The sequence below is a fragment of the Megalops cyprinoides genome, chromosome 4 (genome assembly GCF_013368585.1).
Source record: "Megalops cyprinoides isolate fMegCyp1 chromosome 4, fMegCyp1.pri, whole genome shotgun sequence".
Classification (NCBI taxonomy): Eukaryota; Metazoa; Chordata; class Actinopteri; order Elopiformes; family Megalopidae; genus Megalops; species Megalops cyprinoides.
In genome coordinates, this window is record NC_050586.1 from 18409050 (window position 1) to 18423470 (window position 14421).

The following is a 14421-nucleotide window of genomic DNA, read 5'->3' on the forward strand; positions in this document are numbered from 1 at the left end:
TCTGCACCACACAGACACAAGAGATAGTAGAAAGCAGGGATCCTATTTCGAATCATGTGACAGGAAATCGGGGCAATAGCTTCAACCTGCAAAATTGAGCTTGGAGCGAGTAGTTTGCAGTCAGATAGTGGCAGAGATAGACCTGTCGTGAGTGTGTAACAATGAATCGGTTCGGCTGAGCCACCAGAAACCCTCTTTTGATGCTATGCATATAATCGGTGTCAAAAAACAAGGTTTTGTATATACATAACTGACCGATAAACTAGTATCTTTATACCTTGCATTGTTACTTCATGTATCTTCTGAGAAGTACAGAACTGGCGGGGAGCATGTCATTATTGCTCTGCATTTACTTTGCGCCTTATTCCTCTCTGTTAGTATTCAGTGATGAATTAACTTTTATATGGTCAGTTTTGGCACATTACGTCTTGTTTTGTAGTGTCATTAATGCATTAGTAAACTGGATTTCATATAACAGGCGAATTGCTTGGCATTTAGGTCGCGATTGAACCTCCCACTGTTGCTTTCCGCTGAGATACATAATTGTTTCGGAGAGCCCGAGGAAAAAATAAACGAGGTTATCAAATGGAAGAGGAATGTGCACATCGCCGTGTTCAGATTTAAGTGGTTTGTTCCGTTAACAATACTGGGAGTAATTCAGATTTTTCAACCTGCTACCGATGAAGGTGCAAGTTTGTTGTTGAATAAACTATCCCTCTGATTTAGTTCACAATTAATGATGTAATTGATCTGGAACAATAGATTTTCATAATTTACCTCCTCATAATTTACCTCAACAATGTACTATGGTATAATTGTTTAAGTTAGTATCCGTTATTTAGAATGACCCATATGTCGCACATTCATACGACTGTCGCACAGTCATAAAAATTATACTTGTATTCACTTATCAGAGGGAAAATACGATTTCCTTGTCGTAATATTTTGACGCATTGTCGAGCTATAATGGCTCGGATTTGTGATGGAATAATGTGAAGTTTTAGTTCGCATCCATTATTTCCATTTGTGCCGAATGGCGTCCTCTTGTGGAAGCAGTATGTCAAAAAAAAATTTATTGAGGCCGGCGCCAAAAGGGACATTCTAACAAAAGAAGACAAGAAATCAATTACCTTTACCATCACTCTAAAAATGTTACACCCTTAAAGCATTTTGTCTAATAATATCAGTCCCTTTCTCTTATCAACCACCACGGTGATTGCGAAGATCCTGCCAAAACCTAAAGGGGACTTAAGAACATTCACTGACAGTAATGGACACAGACAGAGATGGCCTTTTGAAAGACGGCATGACACAGCCTTGGGATGTGCTTGCTGGGAGGAGTCTCACGAAGCCTTGCTTATTACCTTTGGAGTGATTTCTTACTCTGATCCAAAAAGCATTGCTCTGAATGAGGAGAGGTAAAACGTACTTCTATTTTCCGCAGCTTGTGTCATAGTCATAGTTCCTGATGACATTTGATTTGTTCTTATTTAAATGTGCTTGGTGTGCTCTGGTCAGCATACATTGCAATCAAACAGATCAGACCTTTGCGGATTGCTGTGTGATTGGTGAAGTGATAGATTGCTTTTGACGTGTGCAGACTGCAAGTGGAATGTGTACTTCAGTTTTAACGAACTTGCACACATTTCTATCTAGAGATTTACACTTTCTAAGAATTAATTAAACCTTTGCTCTTAGTTTTAACAAATAACCCACATCTTATCAATTTATCAAATTTAATGTAGAGGTATATGAACAGTACGCAAAGTATTTTGATACTTACAATATTTCTTCACTTTTGTTATTGAAGTGAAGAAAATAAAATATCTACAACAAACCAAGCCTGCTGCCGACTATGTTGTGACTATCATCATGTATCATACTTGTCTGAGCATGTCCATGAGGAGCATTCTTTGTGGTATACTGCCGTTATTATACCCCTCTTCTTTGTCTTTGATCCTCCTGTTCTCTTAAATAAAACGTAAATATATGCATTCAATTTGTATATGTTCCTAGGTTTATAAATGCATTTGTCCAAAATGTTCAGTGCCCAAGAAGATTAGAGTCAATGCAATAGATTGGTAACTGCTTTTAGGAAGTAAAAGATGAAGTTTTCACATTCAGTGTGTTCTATAAAGATGCAAAATGCTTGGGTTCAGTTTGTGTGTACTGATCTACCAACCCTTGCCTGGCTATGTGTTAATCGGCCTTTTATAACAGCATGCTCCTTAACCAGGTGACCCCTCTGTCTGGTATCTGAAACCCTGTGCATGTAGTAGTGTCCCACTGGTGTGTCACTGCTTCCCCTGTTTATTTCATTTTTTGACTGGCCATCTGCTCTGTCTCTGTGCTGAGAGAAGCACTCTCACCCACACAATCTCTAGTACTATGGAAATCAACACAAAAAAACCACACAGCAATCATTGGCTAACTTAGAAAAACAAGAGTCTAACCAGCCGATGATCACAAACCAAGGGAAGGGGTTTTTTTTGTTTCATGTGCTTCTCCAAGGAAAAACTGTCCACTCTGAAGTGTGTGCTTAAAAATTATGTTTGAGGAATACATAATGCATACATGTACAAAGAAACAAACATAGACATTATAGTGAGTCATTGTTTTTGTTGACTGAAGATCAGAAATTCCCACCCTTAGTCAAAGTTCCATTTTAGCTGGTTTGAAGATCTGAAATTCAGTTTAAGATGACTGGGATGAAACTCCAGCTCCCATTGGATTAATTTATGTAAATGGAATGGATGTTAATATTTTATTGTATTAAAAAAGTGTGTTTTCATTTACATTTTCCTTTATAGCAAAAATGTAACAGATCTAACTTTGTTGGCCCACCTAGTGCCTTCAAGCTTGTCCACCCATGTTTCAACATACTCCTTTATGACTGACTTATCATTCTGTATTTAATAATCACAATAACAAATACAATTGTAAATTATAATAATCAAATTTGGAGAAGGCCAGAGCCTTAAGCCTGAATTTTGTTGTGCAATGCAGATCTTTCATTAATATTTCAGGAGGGATGAGATGAAGTCCCATGGTTAATTTAGCCTCCCCTAACTTCATGACTGAGTGCTAAATTGCTGTGGGGTAAGTCACCATCTTACTCAATACTCCTGCATTAAGCGACCTATTGCAACATATTTTTTGATTCAGCAGAATTTACTAGTAATCGGGCAAGCAATCACATTGCACAAGACTTAGAACAATGCTGAAAAGAGTGATGTTGGTCTGAGTTTGAGAGGCATTTTGCATCCACGTAACAAACATGCCCGAGGGATTGAAGTGAGTCAACATGGTTGTGACCTCACCATCTGCTGCTGTCTGTACATTCAGACCATACATCGCCATAAATCTGCCTCCTCGGTATCCCCGTACAATGTGAGGCAGATTGCCATGCCTGCCCTGCAGAGTTCATTTGAAGTCATGTCTGGCGAGTGACTCTTGACCTCACTAATATTTTCCCCTCCAAACTTCAATCACAGCCCTGTACAGCTCTCCTCAATTTGACTAAAATAAAAGTTAACTTCCAGCAGCCCACCTGTACTCTCTAAATCACCCCTTCCCAGCCATATGAGTCATCCATCTCCCTCTGCTTCTGTGGTCTCTAATTAGCAAGCGTTGACACCCCTAGGAATGCTACTTTATTGTCAACCGGCTTCCTTTTCTTTTAAGACGAGGCAAAGAGCCACTGCAAATACAAACCACTGTCTTTCAAAGCACCAGGAAGTGTTCTCTGAATACATATCAGCAGATTACCTTACAACCATCCTTTAACCATCTATATCTAATTGGAGATTAACATTAATTTGAAGTGTCTGATAAAAACAATAACATTACATTGTAGAATGTGCTTCACAACAGGGAGACTGTATAACCTGATGTACCAAATGCGCACCCAGTTAATGGTTTCTACAAAGCAGATACAAAGCAGAGGTGTTTAATGTCCAAATAAGCACTTTCCCTTGGTTCATTGTCTCATGAAACTACCTTACCCACTATCCCTCAAAAACTGCTAATGGTGCTGGGCTTGACAGTAGAGTCCATAGATATATCATTTTGGCCTGAAAACATTCTCTATTCATTTAAGAGGCCATTCTGCCTCTTACCCATCCCATTCCCAAAGACATGGGCCCTATTCAAACGTGCATGGGACAGGCATGTGTATACAGGGCAATGGCATGCTATGTTTTGGCATAAACAGGTTCCATTGGGTTTTTTTTAGGTTGTATAATGCTATAGAGTGTACTAACACCTTCAGTAGAGTGTAAGCCCCAATGTCAATCCTGATTGGCCATAAGCTGACCTGAACCCTAAGGGCACTGGAGCAGAAGGTCAACACCACAACATTCTTTCCTATGCTTTCCAGCACCTATTGTCAGGCCACCAAACCAAAGCGTAACATTACTCTCCTTGTTCCAAAATGTCTAGTATTGACAGATTACATTACAGCGCTTTAGTCAATGAGCCAGAAGAGGAATATTCATATCCAGTTTAGCACATGCAGTCGGGAAGTTTGACCACTTGTTCCACTGGTCAGGCTGACTGAATTCTCTGATCGACCAACAAATGTGACCACAAAATGGAGCCAATGTTGAGCTACCGCAATCTTAGATTGCATACAGGTAGATGTTAATTGATATCTATTATGATAATAATAATTATTAGTATTCTTTATCATTTTTATCAGTCAATATGCTAGTATGCCCATGCCAGATTTTAACCAAATGTTTTTTTCATGTCATTCTGCTTTTTGAGTGGGTGAGAGGTGTGATACGATTGGTTAGATCAAGTGGGCAATATCTGACAAATCTGATTTCCTGACTGCTCCCTCTACCAAACTTTACTTTACCAGAGGTATATCAGACCATCCTGATCTTCCTCTAAAACCCCCTAACAACCATTGCATCTGAAATAATCTTCTATGTGACTTGGCATGATAATCACTCCTGACAGATAATAAAATGAATTAGCAAATATTGCTACTGTTCATATTGCTGAGAATCTTTGTACAATTCAGTTTTGGAAAGACCTTGCTTTAGAGATTGTGTGCTGTAGAGTAAACATTTTTTGTTGCTTTATACTAAGAAACTTCCACTTACATGTTCAACACCACAGCAGACAGACTTTTTAAACATGTCATAAAAACTGGTATTTAAGCAAATACAACCCACTCGGGTTTTGGGGGCCAACAGCAGCACAAGCTCTTGCAAGACACACAGTGAATGACTCTGTCAGACCTTTGAAACTATGCAAACTCATGGCGCCTAGGTGGCCCTGGCAAAGCTAACATGTTTAGAGGAACTGGTTTCTATAATGACAGACCAGGCAGCCAAAGGCAACTCATTTACACATTTCTCTTTGATGCTCGCAAAGGCGAATGGAGTGAATGAGCAGGCATTTCTCCCATTCTTATCCTCTCAAGCAGAGTCCTGAAACGAAGGGAGCTCTGCCATGTTCCTGTTGACGACCGCGGCAAATACCACCAGACAACTTTAATAACATTATGGTTTGCTTCCAGGACCTGATATTGTGCCTTTAGTTTCACTAAACCAATTACAATTTGAACAGTGAGGTAAAAACATTCAAATTACAATTGTAATTATAAAACCCTCTGTGCAACAGGAGCAAAGCAACCTTTTGAACTGAGTAGTTTATTTGTTTTTAATCTCTTTTCCCCATCCATTTATGTGGATAGCCTTCAAGAGCCAGTTATACAATTTAGGTGTTATGCTCTAATTAGACAAAATTAAACTGGTAAACACACCTGTTTTGCCTCACTGACATTCTGGCACAACAGCTTCAAGTTGCCTCGGGAGGCGATTCACCACACTTTCTTTAGACCTCTGTTCCTGGGCAGGAATGAAATTGCATTTTGCTTTCACACATGGGATTGGTTTTGGGGTTGGGGTCATTTAACTGCACAAGGTCAATGGTTGGTTGCTTCATCTACAGGAGCTAGCTTGTGAAAGCTGGCAATGTGATGAGCCCACGCTGATTTATCATTGACCTGTGTGACCACCCTATTGGATTCCAGTGGTGAGAAATCTGTGCTGGCATGAAAGAGACACAATTAGACGACAGCGTGGGTGCCCAATGGGGCCAGTTTTGCACTGATTCTCTTTTTTGGCACAAACAGCCACAACTGAGAAACGCCCAGATGGCATGATCAGCTATCTTGATCAGGACCATATCAGGGGACTTGTGCAGGGCAGAGCAGAGGTCCAGACAGTCCTATCCTGCCTGAAATACTGCTTTAAGGTGAATACTTTTTAAAGGGAAGCCTTTCCGATTTGTAACATCTGTGTACTTTGCTTCCCCATTGAAAACCATCAGCTTTGGTTCTCTTGCACCATCCCTGATGGGATGTTGTTATCCAAAAGCACAAACAAGCAGTGGTTTTCAGCGGCAGGGGTTTGGTGAGGACAGCCTGGGTTCCTAGGCCTCCTTGGGATCCTTTTAGACAACACCACAAACATCCTCTGATGAGTTTCCTTTCATTCGCAGAGAATGCAAAGTCTCAAACGCCAACCGCACTATGCCATACGAAGAGCACAACCCCATTTGCCGCCTGATGAGAAACACATTGAAAAGGATGCATATCGTGTCCATGTACAGCCATTGTTTACAGCAGTGACATATTTGCAGATGAAAGGCAACCCACATTGCATTTCAGCAGCACAGCTCATATTAATAAGCAAAAATGGTCACAGAGGCAGCTAGTGTTTCCATGGGGAACAGTGCTCAGGTTTTCAACTCATTTAGAACTAATCTGAAACACCATGCAAAGCATGTCAACACTTCTCAACATGACCCGTGTCCCAAACTGCTCCCTTGCCCTGTACAGATGCTGGATTAGTTATCAGTAAACGAATACTTAATGCAGAACACCAAGTACTGATCACAGATCAGCAGAAACAAGCTGATTTGGGAGCGAGGGAGCAGTTTTTCATTTGACAGTAGGGAAGCATCTCACTACAATGCACTTTGCATCAAATGTAATGCAGAGCTACATTTTTTGTTACATAACATTCAGCAACTTCAGCCTGATCTTGGAATTTGTACATAGCCACATAGGACAATCATAATAATCATAATATTGCTGACTTGCTTAACAAAATAAACAGATGGTAAATAGGTAGCAAATGCGGAAATGTGGAAAAAAGGCCAGATGCCCAGAGGTTGCTAAGAGGAGAGCTTGTACAAAGATGTAAGGACTGACAGAAGGAGCTATATCCTTGACTGCCCACTACCATCAGGGTCTTGTTGCAGTTGGAACTGTGAATGATCTGAAGTGGTCTAGTGCCACAGGCAGGAAGATCAGCCGACAGGGATCCGCAGTCGTCCAAGCAGGATTATCCAAGGCCCTGGACCAAAAACAGGAAAGACTAGGTGGTCAAAACAAAAAGGATTCTTCACATGTTGCTAAGGAACAACAAGCATGGTATTGAATAGAACACTGGTGTACATATATAAATCTGAGGCCTAATTGTCTTGTTTTATGTGGTCCAACACAAAATAAACTCTCCACCTGTCTTGTTACTGAGACCCACTAATGCATCACTTATGTTTGGCACTGGGAACAGAAAACAAACAATTAAATCAATTTAATGAATCCAGTCCAGACTGAGAAAAATGTCAGGAATGCTTTTAGCTGAGAACTGAGTAAAAATAAAAAGAATAACTTACCAAATCACAGACACCAATGACCACATCAAGCCATAATTATGCATTTTGCAGTTTTGTTCTGCTTCTGAAAAGGACAATGAAATACAAGGCAAAATACAGTGCAGGTTCTTCATTGAAAGTGTAACAGTGTGGAGGAAGCATAGGCTGAATGAGGACACCCCCTCTAGCTGGATCTCTCAGAATCAGCTGTGACAACTAAGTGATCCATAGCAGATTGGCCTCGCCATATCTACCCATTCCACTAGGTAAAATGTGACCGTGGATATTAATTATGGATACATTCACCTATCATTAGCTGCAGAATGAATCACGGGCCAGGTAATGAATTGCAAAAGATAGTGGCAGAACCATTAACCCCCGACTTACAACAGTCAGTTTCAAATCTGTCAAAGCTGACCACAGCTAAATACTAAAATTAAGTTCCCTGCACCATCATAGTCTAAACACACTGCTGTTGCTGAATTGCCACAGATTAAAATGAGCTCCTCATTATGGTGACCATGATTGTGCTTAATTTAGGGGAGCTGTTGAGGGCACTGTCAATCATGGGAAACATGGTTTGAAAAACTCATGGCACTTAATGAATATACTTATTATTACAATATAATCTTAGAATTACAATTGTTGGACTATTAATTGCCCAGCCTAAACTGAGAGTGATTTAAGTATAGTCTGAGGTGCATGTGCCCTCAGTGAGCTTATACTTTTCTCCTAATCTGACTGAGTATAACAACAGCTTGTTCTGAAAAAGAACAAGATATTCCAGGATCAGCAGGGATCTCTGATTATATCACTGTAATACTATGCTCAGGGCAAGGTACCTCAGGAATTCTCTGAGCAGCCTCTGTAATCAGGACATAATTGTTGTTCCAATAGCAAAGCTCAAATGATGGGAGTCATTGCGTGTGTAAAATTAAAATTCTTAAAGTTGCTAAAAACACTGCACTATATGTGAATACTTGACAATGTGTTTACTGATGTCATGCTGCTCTCTCGTTTAAAAGAATAGTATACCTAGGAAGTAACAGTTGTGCCATTACTGCACAAGTGCACAAACATCCTGCAGATCAGAAGCTTTGTACGCTTGGACACTTTAGAAACTGATACCCCAAACATCAAACATTGTCACTGTAAGATGCTTTGGGGTTCATACAATCACATTGTGGCGGTACAAGCTGTTCGGTATTCGCAAGACATTTGGATGATTTGTCCCTATGGTTGTTATGTAGATTGTGTCCTTCTACTGTAATGGCTGCACTGGCTGTAAGACATGTCTTATGTGTGGCAGAATACCTGCAAGTCCTGCTAGTCCTTAAAAAGACACCAAGTCTGTCTCACCAAAACACCCATAGCTCCAACACAGCAGACTAAGGGCATGTTCACATGCACAGTTCAAACAAAGATTGCAAAGACAGCAAAGATGTGAAGATGAAGACACATCTTGTTAACCTGCATAGAATCTATTGGACTGTCAAGCCAGTGTTAGCCTTTATAAACCTTTTTCTTCAGCCCCTCTGTGTTATTTTGAAGTTTGAATGCTGTGCAATGTATGTGCAAAATGCAGAAGCTGAATTCGACCATGATCAGCATCCATGTAGCTTCCTTACATGTCGAAGAAGTTAATGTACTGTATGAAACTCTGCAAATCTCTTCCACCAGGTAAACAACAATATCTTTTTTGAACAATATATTTTCTTTATCATTTATTTAATACTTACAATGCAATGTGTTATGCAGGTACGTAATGTACTACAAGCTGAAGTCGATTGTTCGGATATTTTACTGCTGTTAGCATTGTAAAGAAATTGAGTGAAATGGAACTAGTGTAATTAGTTCTCAGCACAAGATATAATAAGTAAAGTTTAGACTCTAGCTTGTTTTATGACAACACCATGGATTTTCAGTCCTTTGCTCAGATGAAACAGGGACGGGGGACTTAATGCCCCACTCCCTCTTTCAAGTAAACCACGTTTGTTGTTCCTGTGCAGTATGCCACTGCATTGGAGGATGAGAGAAGTTCCCTGCTAAATAAATGTGATACTGTAAACCCAACATGAAGCATCCCTTATTCACTTCAAAGTTCCTTCATGTATTTCCTACAAAGAATTTCTCTTGTTAACGTTTGCTGGAACGTCCCTGTAACAATTTGGTAAAGGCTTGAAAATGAGAAAATGTTTGGTTTAATGTAGTGAGCAAGCACCACACCAACTTTCATGGGTGTGTTACCTCAGAGAAGGTCTCCGGGTGTCCTTAAAGGAAATGATATCATAATTTAAAGAGAACTTTCACACTTTAGGTTACAAATCATAAAACACAGCAAGAAAAAAAAAAAAACTATGTACCCAGTCAAATGTAACTTTGAAGTTTTTCAGACTGATTTTGGCAGCATTATTACTGCCAGGCCATTACAGAAAATTGCTGCAGCAAGTTCAAAGCCCAGGTGCATTATCTGTGATAGCAGGAACAAAGTCCTTTCAGATTTGAAGGATTCTAGGGTGGATTTTGAGGGAGGGGGGTTTGCCTCCCTCTAGTAAGCCCTGCTTTACAACCAATCCCAGCAACAAACTATTGTTTGACTCATTAAAATCAACTTTTGTATTTGTGCAAGAGCTAGGCACCCAGGATTAACTCAGAATATTTGTCTAAATATAAAAGTAGTTTTCTGTATGAATGACAAAAACTACATTTATTTAAAAAAATGTGTAGTACACAAGTCTCCTGTGTGCATTTATTCGGGACACCTTTTTGGATTATGTTAGTTTTATGCAAATCCTGTAATTCTGTATGACCTCGGCCACCCTTTAAGAGCAGTTAAATGCACTAAAGGTGATAATAACAACCCCAATGTGAGCATATCACGCCAAAATGGGCTTGATAGCTCTTAGCTGGAGCATGCAATGTTCAAAGACCAACCTGTTTGAGAAAGTCAGATGAAACATTTGAAAGCTATGCAAAACAAAAGTGAATGTTTTCCTTGGCAGGGTGGTGCAAACAGCACAACACAACAGCCTTACAAAGCTATCACCCCAGATCAGGGATAAGGGAACCTGATACGGCTTAATTGAATTAGGGAGCCATGGCTGCCTGCTGACTTCAAGTGCAGCTAAAGGCACTTGCATATTAAACCAAAACCAGCCATACAGGTCAACGGGCAAAACTTGTGCATATCCCGAAGGCAAGCATCCTCCCCAAAGATTCCCAAAGAAAAGCAAACAACTCAGAGGGAACCAAATTTGATCTTTGCAAACCCATCCAAAGGAGATATGCATGTTTATTCATGAAATGTTTCTCGGTCTGAGTGCTGCAAAGGCTGACCCTTCTTCATAAAATTTTATCTGTGGAAAAAAAGAGGTTGTTTAAAGGTTATCTGCTTGAAAACACTGTTTCTCTTTCCAACTGGATGGAGGAAAAGATGGTATCATTTAATCATCCATTTGCTTTTTCCACATTTTCCACATTTTTTTTTGGACCCCACATACTGATATTTTCGCTGCATTATTGTGAGTGGAATTTTAATGTATATGCCTGCGTGTTTACAGGAACATTTGCCATGTGTTCGATAAATGTTATGTGTGCATTGTTTTTCTCATTGGCAGCCCTGGGACGACTCTCTGTGGAACTGGGAGCCCTCTCCACAGAACGGCCTGATTGATATGAGTTTTAATGGTTCAAGCGCCGTGGAGCAGAGGCAAAGTGAACATCTGCCATTGTGGAACGGGCACAATGCTCTACGTTTTGCCACACGCTTCGCCTCCACTGTGGCATAATAAATCGGAGGGAGGGTCTGCTTTTCAGTCACTCTCTGCGCAAGGCAGTCTCTGTTACAAAAACATAGACCCCTGTGAAAAATGAGATTCCCACTTCAAGCATGGTGTCCAGGTGACAAATTCAGGGAAAGCACTGATTTGCATTCAAGGAACTAGCAGAATTATGTAAACCAATTCTTGACATATGGTCGAGCCTAGTGCCAATGTCAAATTTAATTTTGTCTGTCGTAACTCAGTTTTTAAGCAGCTGCCCTAATGCATAGACTGAAGGACATGTAAGGTCACAGTGAATGTGTAGACAATGATCAAATGGAAGCATGTATAAAGTTCATAAAACAAAGGTGACATAAAAAAATTGTACACCTGCACAGCTGCCTCTGACTTAATACTAATAAAACAAACATTTAAGCAAAGCCACTTCATGGGACCTTTGAAATCCCTGTATATGAAGAGATAAAAAGATGATTTTGATTGGAAATTCCCTTTAGGAAAAAAAAAAACAAGTTGCCACAAAACAGTGAGCATTAATCAGTGTTTGAGTTGAATTCCACTAATTACAGGGGCTATAAGATAAGCACATGTAAACACTGCAGCTTAGGACAAGCACCCACAGCGAGATCAAAACGTCCCCTTCATCCTTGAGCAATTAATCTGTATCTGACTCTTCTAAGAGGTCCAACTCTACGGTAGATTACATTTCTTGTAAGCAGCAGCTGACACATGGAAGCTTTTAAATTTTGCATATCATGAGAGATTTAAGGGCAGTGATGTTGTAGTGTTAGTTATACCATTTTGTTTGTTCATTGGTTTGCAGCATGCTATGAAATTTAACTTTCTTGGAAATGTACATTGCTTTGGCAACATATTGTTTTATCGTGCCAACACAGCTATATGATTCTGTGATCTTAGGGAATAAACAGTTTAGATGGGCCTGTGGGTAAGTTGAGCCATCCACTGTTGCCAAGCAACCAAGCACAATATTAACCATGTGGAGCTATCAACATAAGGGGCTGCATGCTGCACCGGCCTTATGATGGAGTTGGCAGCAATGTGTATATTGCATGTGTGCTGCAAAAGAAGTGAAGTTAGCCAGTGAAAGTGTTTTTAGCCCACATTGTAATGCCTCCTATAGGGAAGGGAAATGCTGTAGCCAAAGATGGGGCTGCATTTAACCTGAGGCTGTTTGCTACAATATGAGCATGAGTCTATGCTATTGTGTAAAACAGTTTGAATTATGTGGAGACTGAAGGCAGGCCACTGGGCAGAGGGCAACCTGATCCGCTGCCATACACTGTCCTGTCAGCTGAATCCCCTAAACTGCCTTCAGTCCAAACACCCCCAACTGACATGACTGCATTTTACACCTGTGATGTCACAACCAGCAATATGACAAATTCAGAGAGGGAATGGTGCATCTCTCCAGCAGCATTACTGTCAATTTTTAAATCTAATGGCAAAGACCATACATCCTTTCTTTTACATAGTTGAGTGCTGATTAAACTCACCAGGCAGTGCAAAGGTAAATATTGCATTGCCTTCTTGGGTAAAACTGATGGCACTGTGATGTGAGAAGATACTAAGAACAGCCTTCACTGTTGGTAAGACTAACAAACCCTTACATTTAAAACAAAGGAAGAGAGCTCCTTCCCTAAAAGAAATGTGGTAAGAACAACCTAAAACCAATGTCAACAAATGGTCCAGCTAGAAAAGATCACCACCTCCCTATAATCAGGACAAGTGACTTGTTAAGTAAGCATTTACAATCCAAGCCAATGTGAGCTCCATTTTCAAGTTCTTAAGTGAAAGTTGTCCGAATGCCATTCATCTCCTGAAAAAAATGTCTTTTAAAATAAAATACATCTGAGATGTATTTGTTACAACTTTGTTTCATTGTATAAAAAGTTGCATAACTTACCAACAGAAATTTAGTGTGGTGAACAGGTACAGTGGACGGGGCATATTTTACCCCAAAAAACCCATGAGTCATGTTGAGCAAAAAAAAAAAAAACATGCAAAGCTTCCCTTGGCACAAGTCTGAAAGAAGTGTCTATATAAATATATAGTGGCCTACATATTTTTCATAGCACTGATTAAACAAAAACTGAATTTAATAAAAAATGTACTGGATTATTTTTCTGCTTCAAAACAGTTTAATATTTTATAGTTGAATCTTAGCAGCATTGCACAGGATGGTCAAACAGTTCACAAATAATTAATTTTATGCCAGAAAACACAAGGTTACACTAATGCACAACCCTGTTTAGTTAGGGTTATGAATAAATATGGAGGAAAGTGTTTTTTGTGGCTCATCTTACTCCAGGCAGACCTGCATTTCTTATATATGCCTCTACATTTTCATTCACTGAAACTGAAATCTGTGTTCTTTTGATATGTCCCAGCATCTACAGATGTTACCATGATGTATACAAAGGACACAGCTAATGTCTGCATCCCCTGCAATGCGGGCCCTCCTGCATTAGACATGCGTTCCTCCAGGATATGCTAATAGATCCGGTGTTGCACAGCTGGGAGGAATGGACCGTGCCCTTGCCCTATTGCGTAACTTCAAAGGTTCACTTACACCAGATTATTTCAATTACCGCACGCCGAGGCCTCCCACCAGCAACCACCTATCGCTCTGAGAGATCAGCGGAGCTCCTCCATTCCCCTGCTCCCCCTCAACCTCCCCGGAGTTTGTTTCCGAAAGGAAAAGTTACTCCAGTTCAAAGGCACAAACCGCAGGCTGTGGGTAACCGGAGCCGAGCATCGCTGGAGCCGACCCACAGCCCTGCTGACATTGTCCGCACGCTGATTTGCTTTTCGCTTCCCAGATACGTTTCCGCCCGCAGTGGCGCACACCTGCGGTGGGTTTCGGGGTCAGATCTGCATGTGTGTATTTGTGTATCTGTGTGCAAACTGAATGTCTCACACACAAGTCACAGAGCGCGGCCACTTG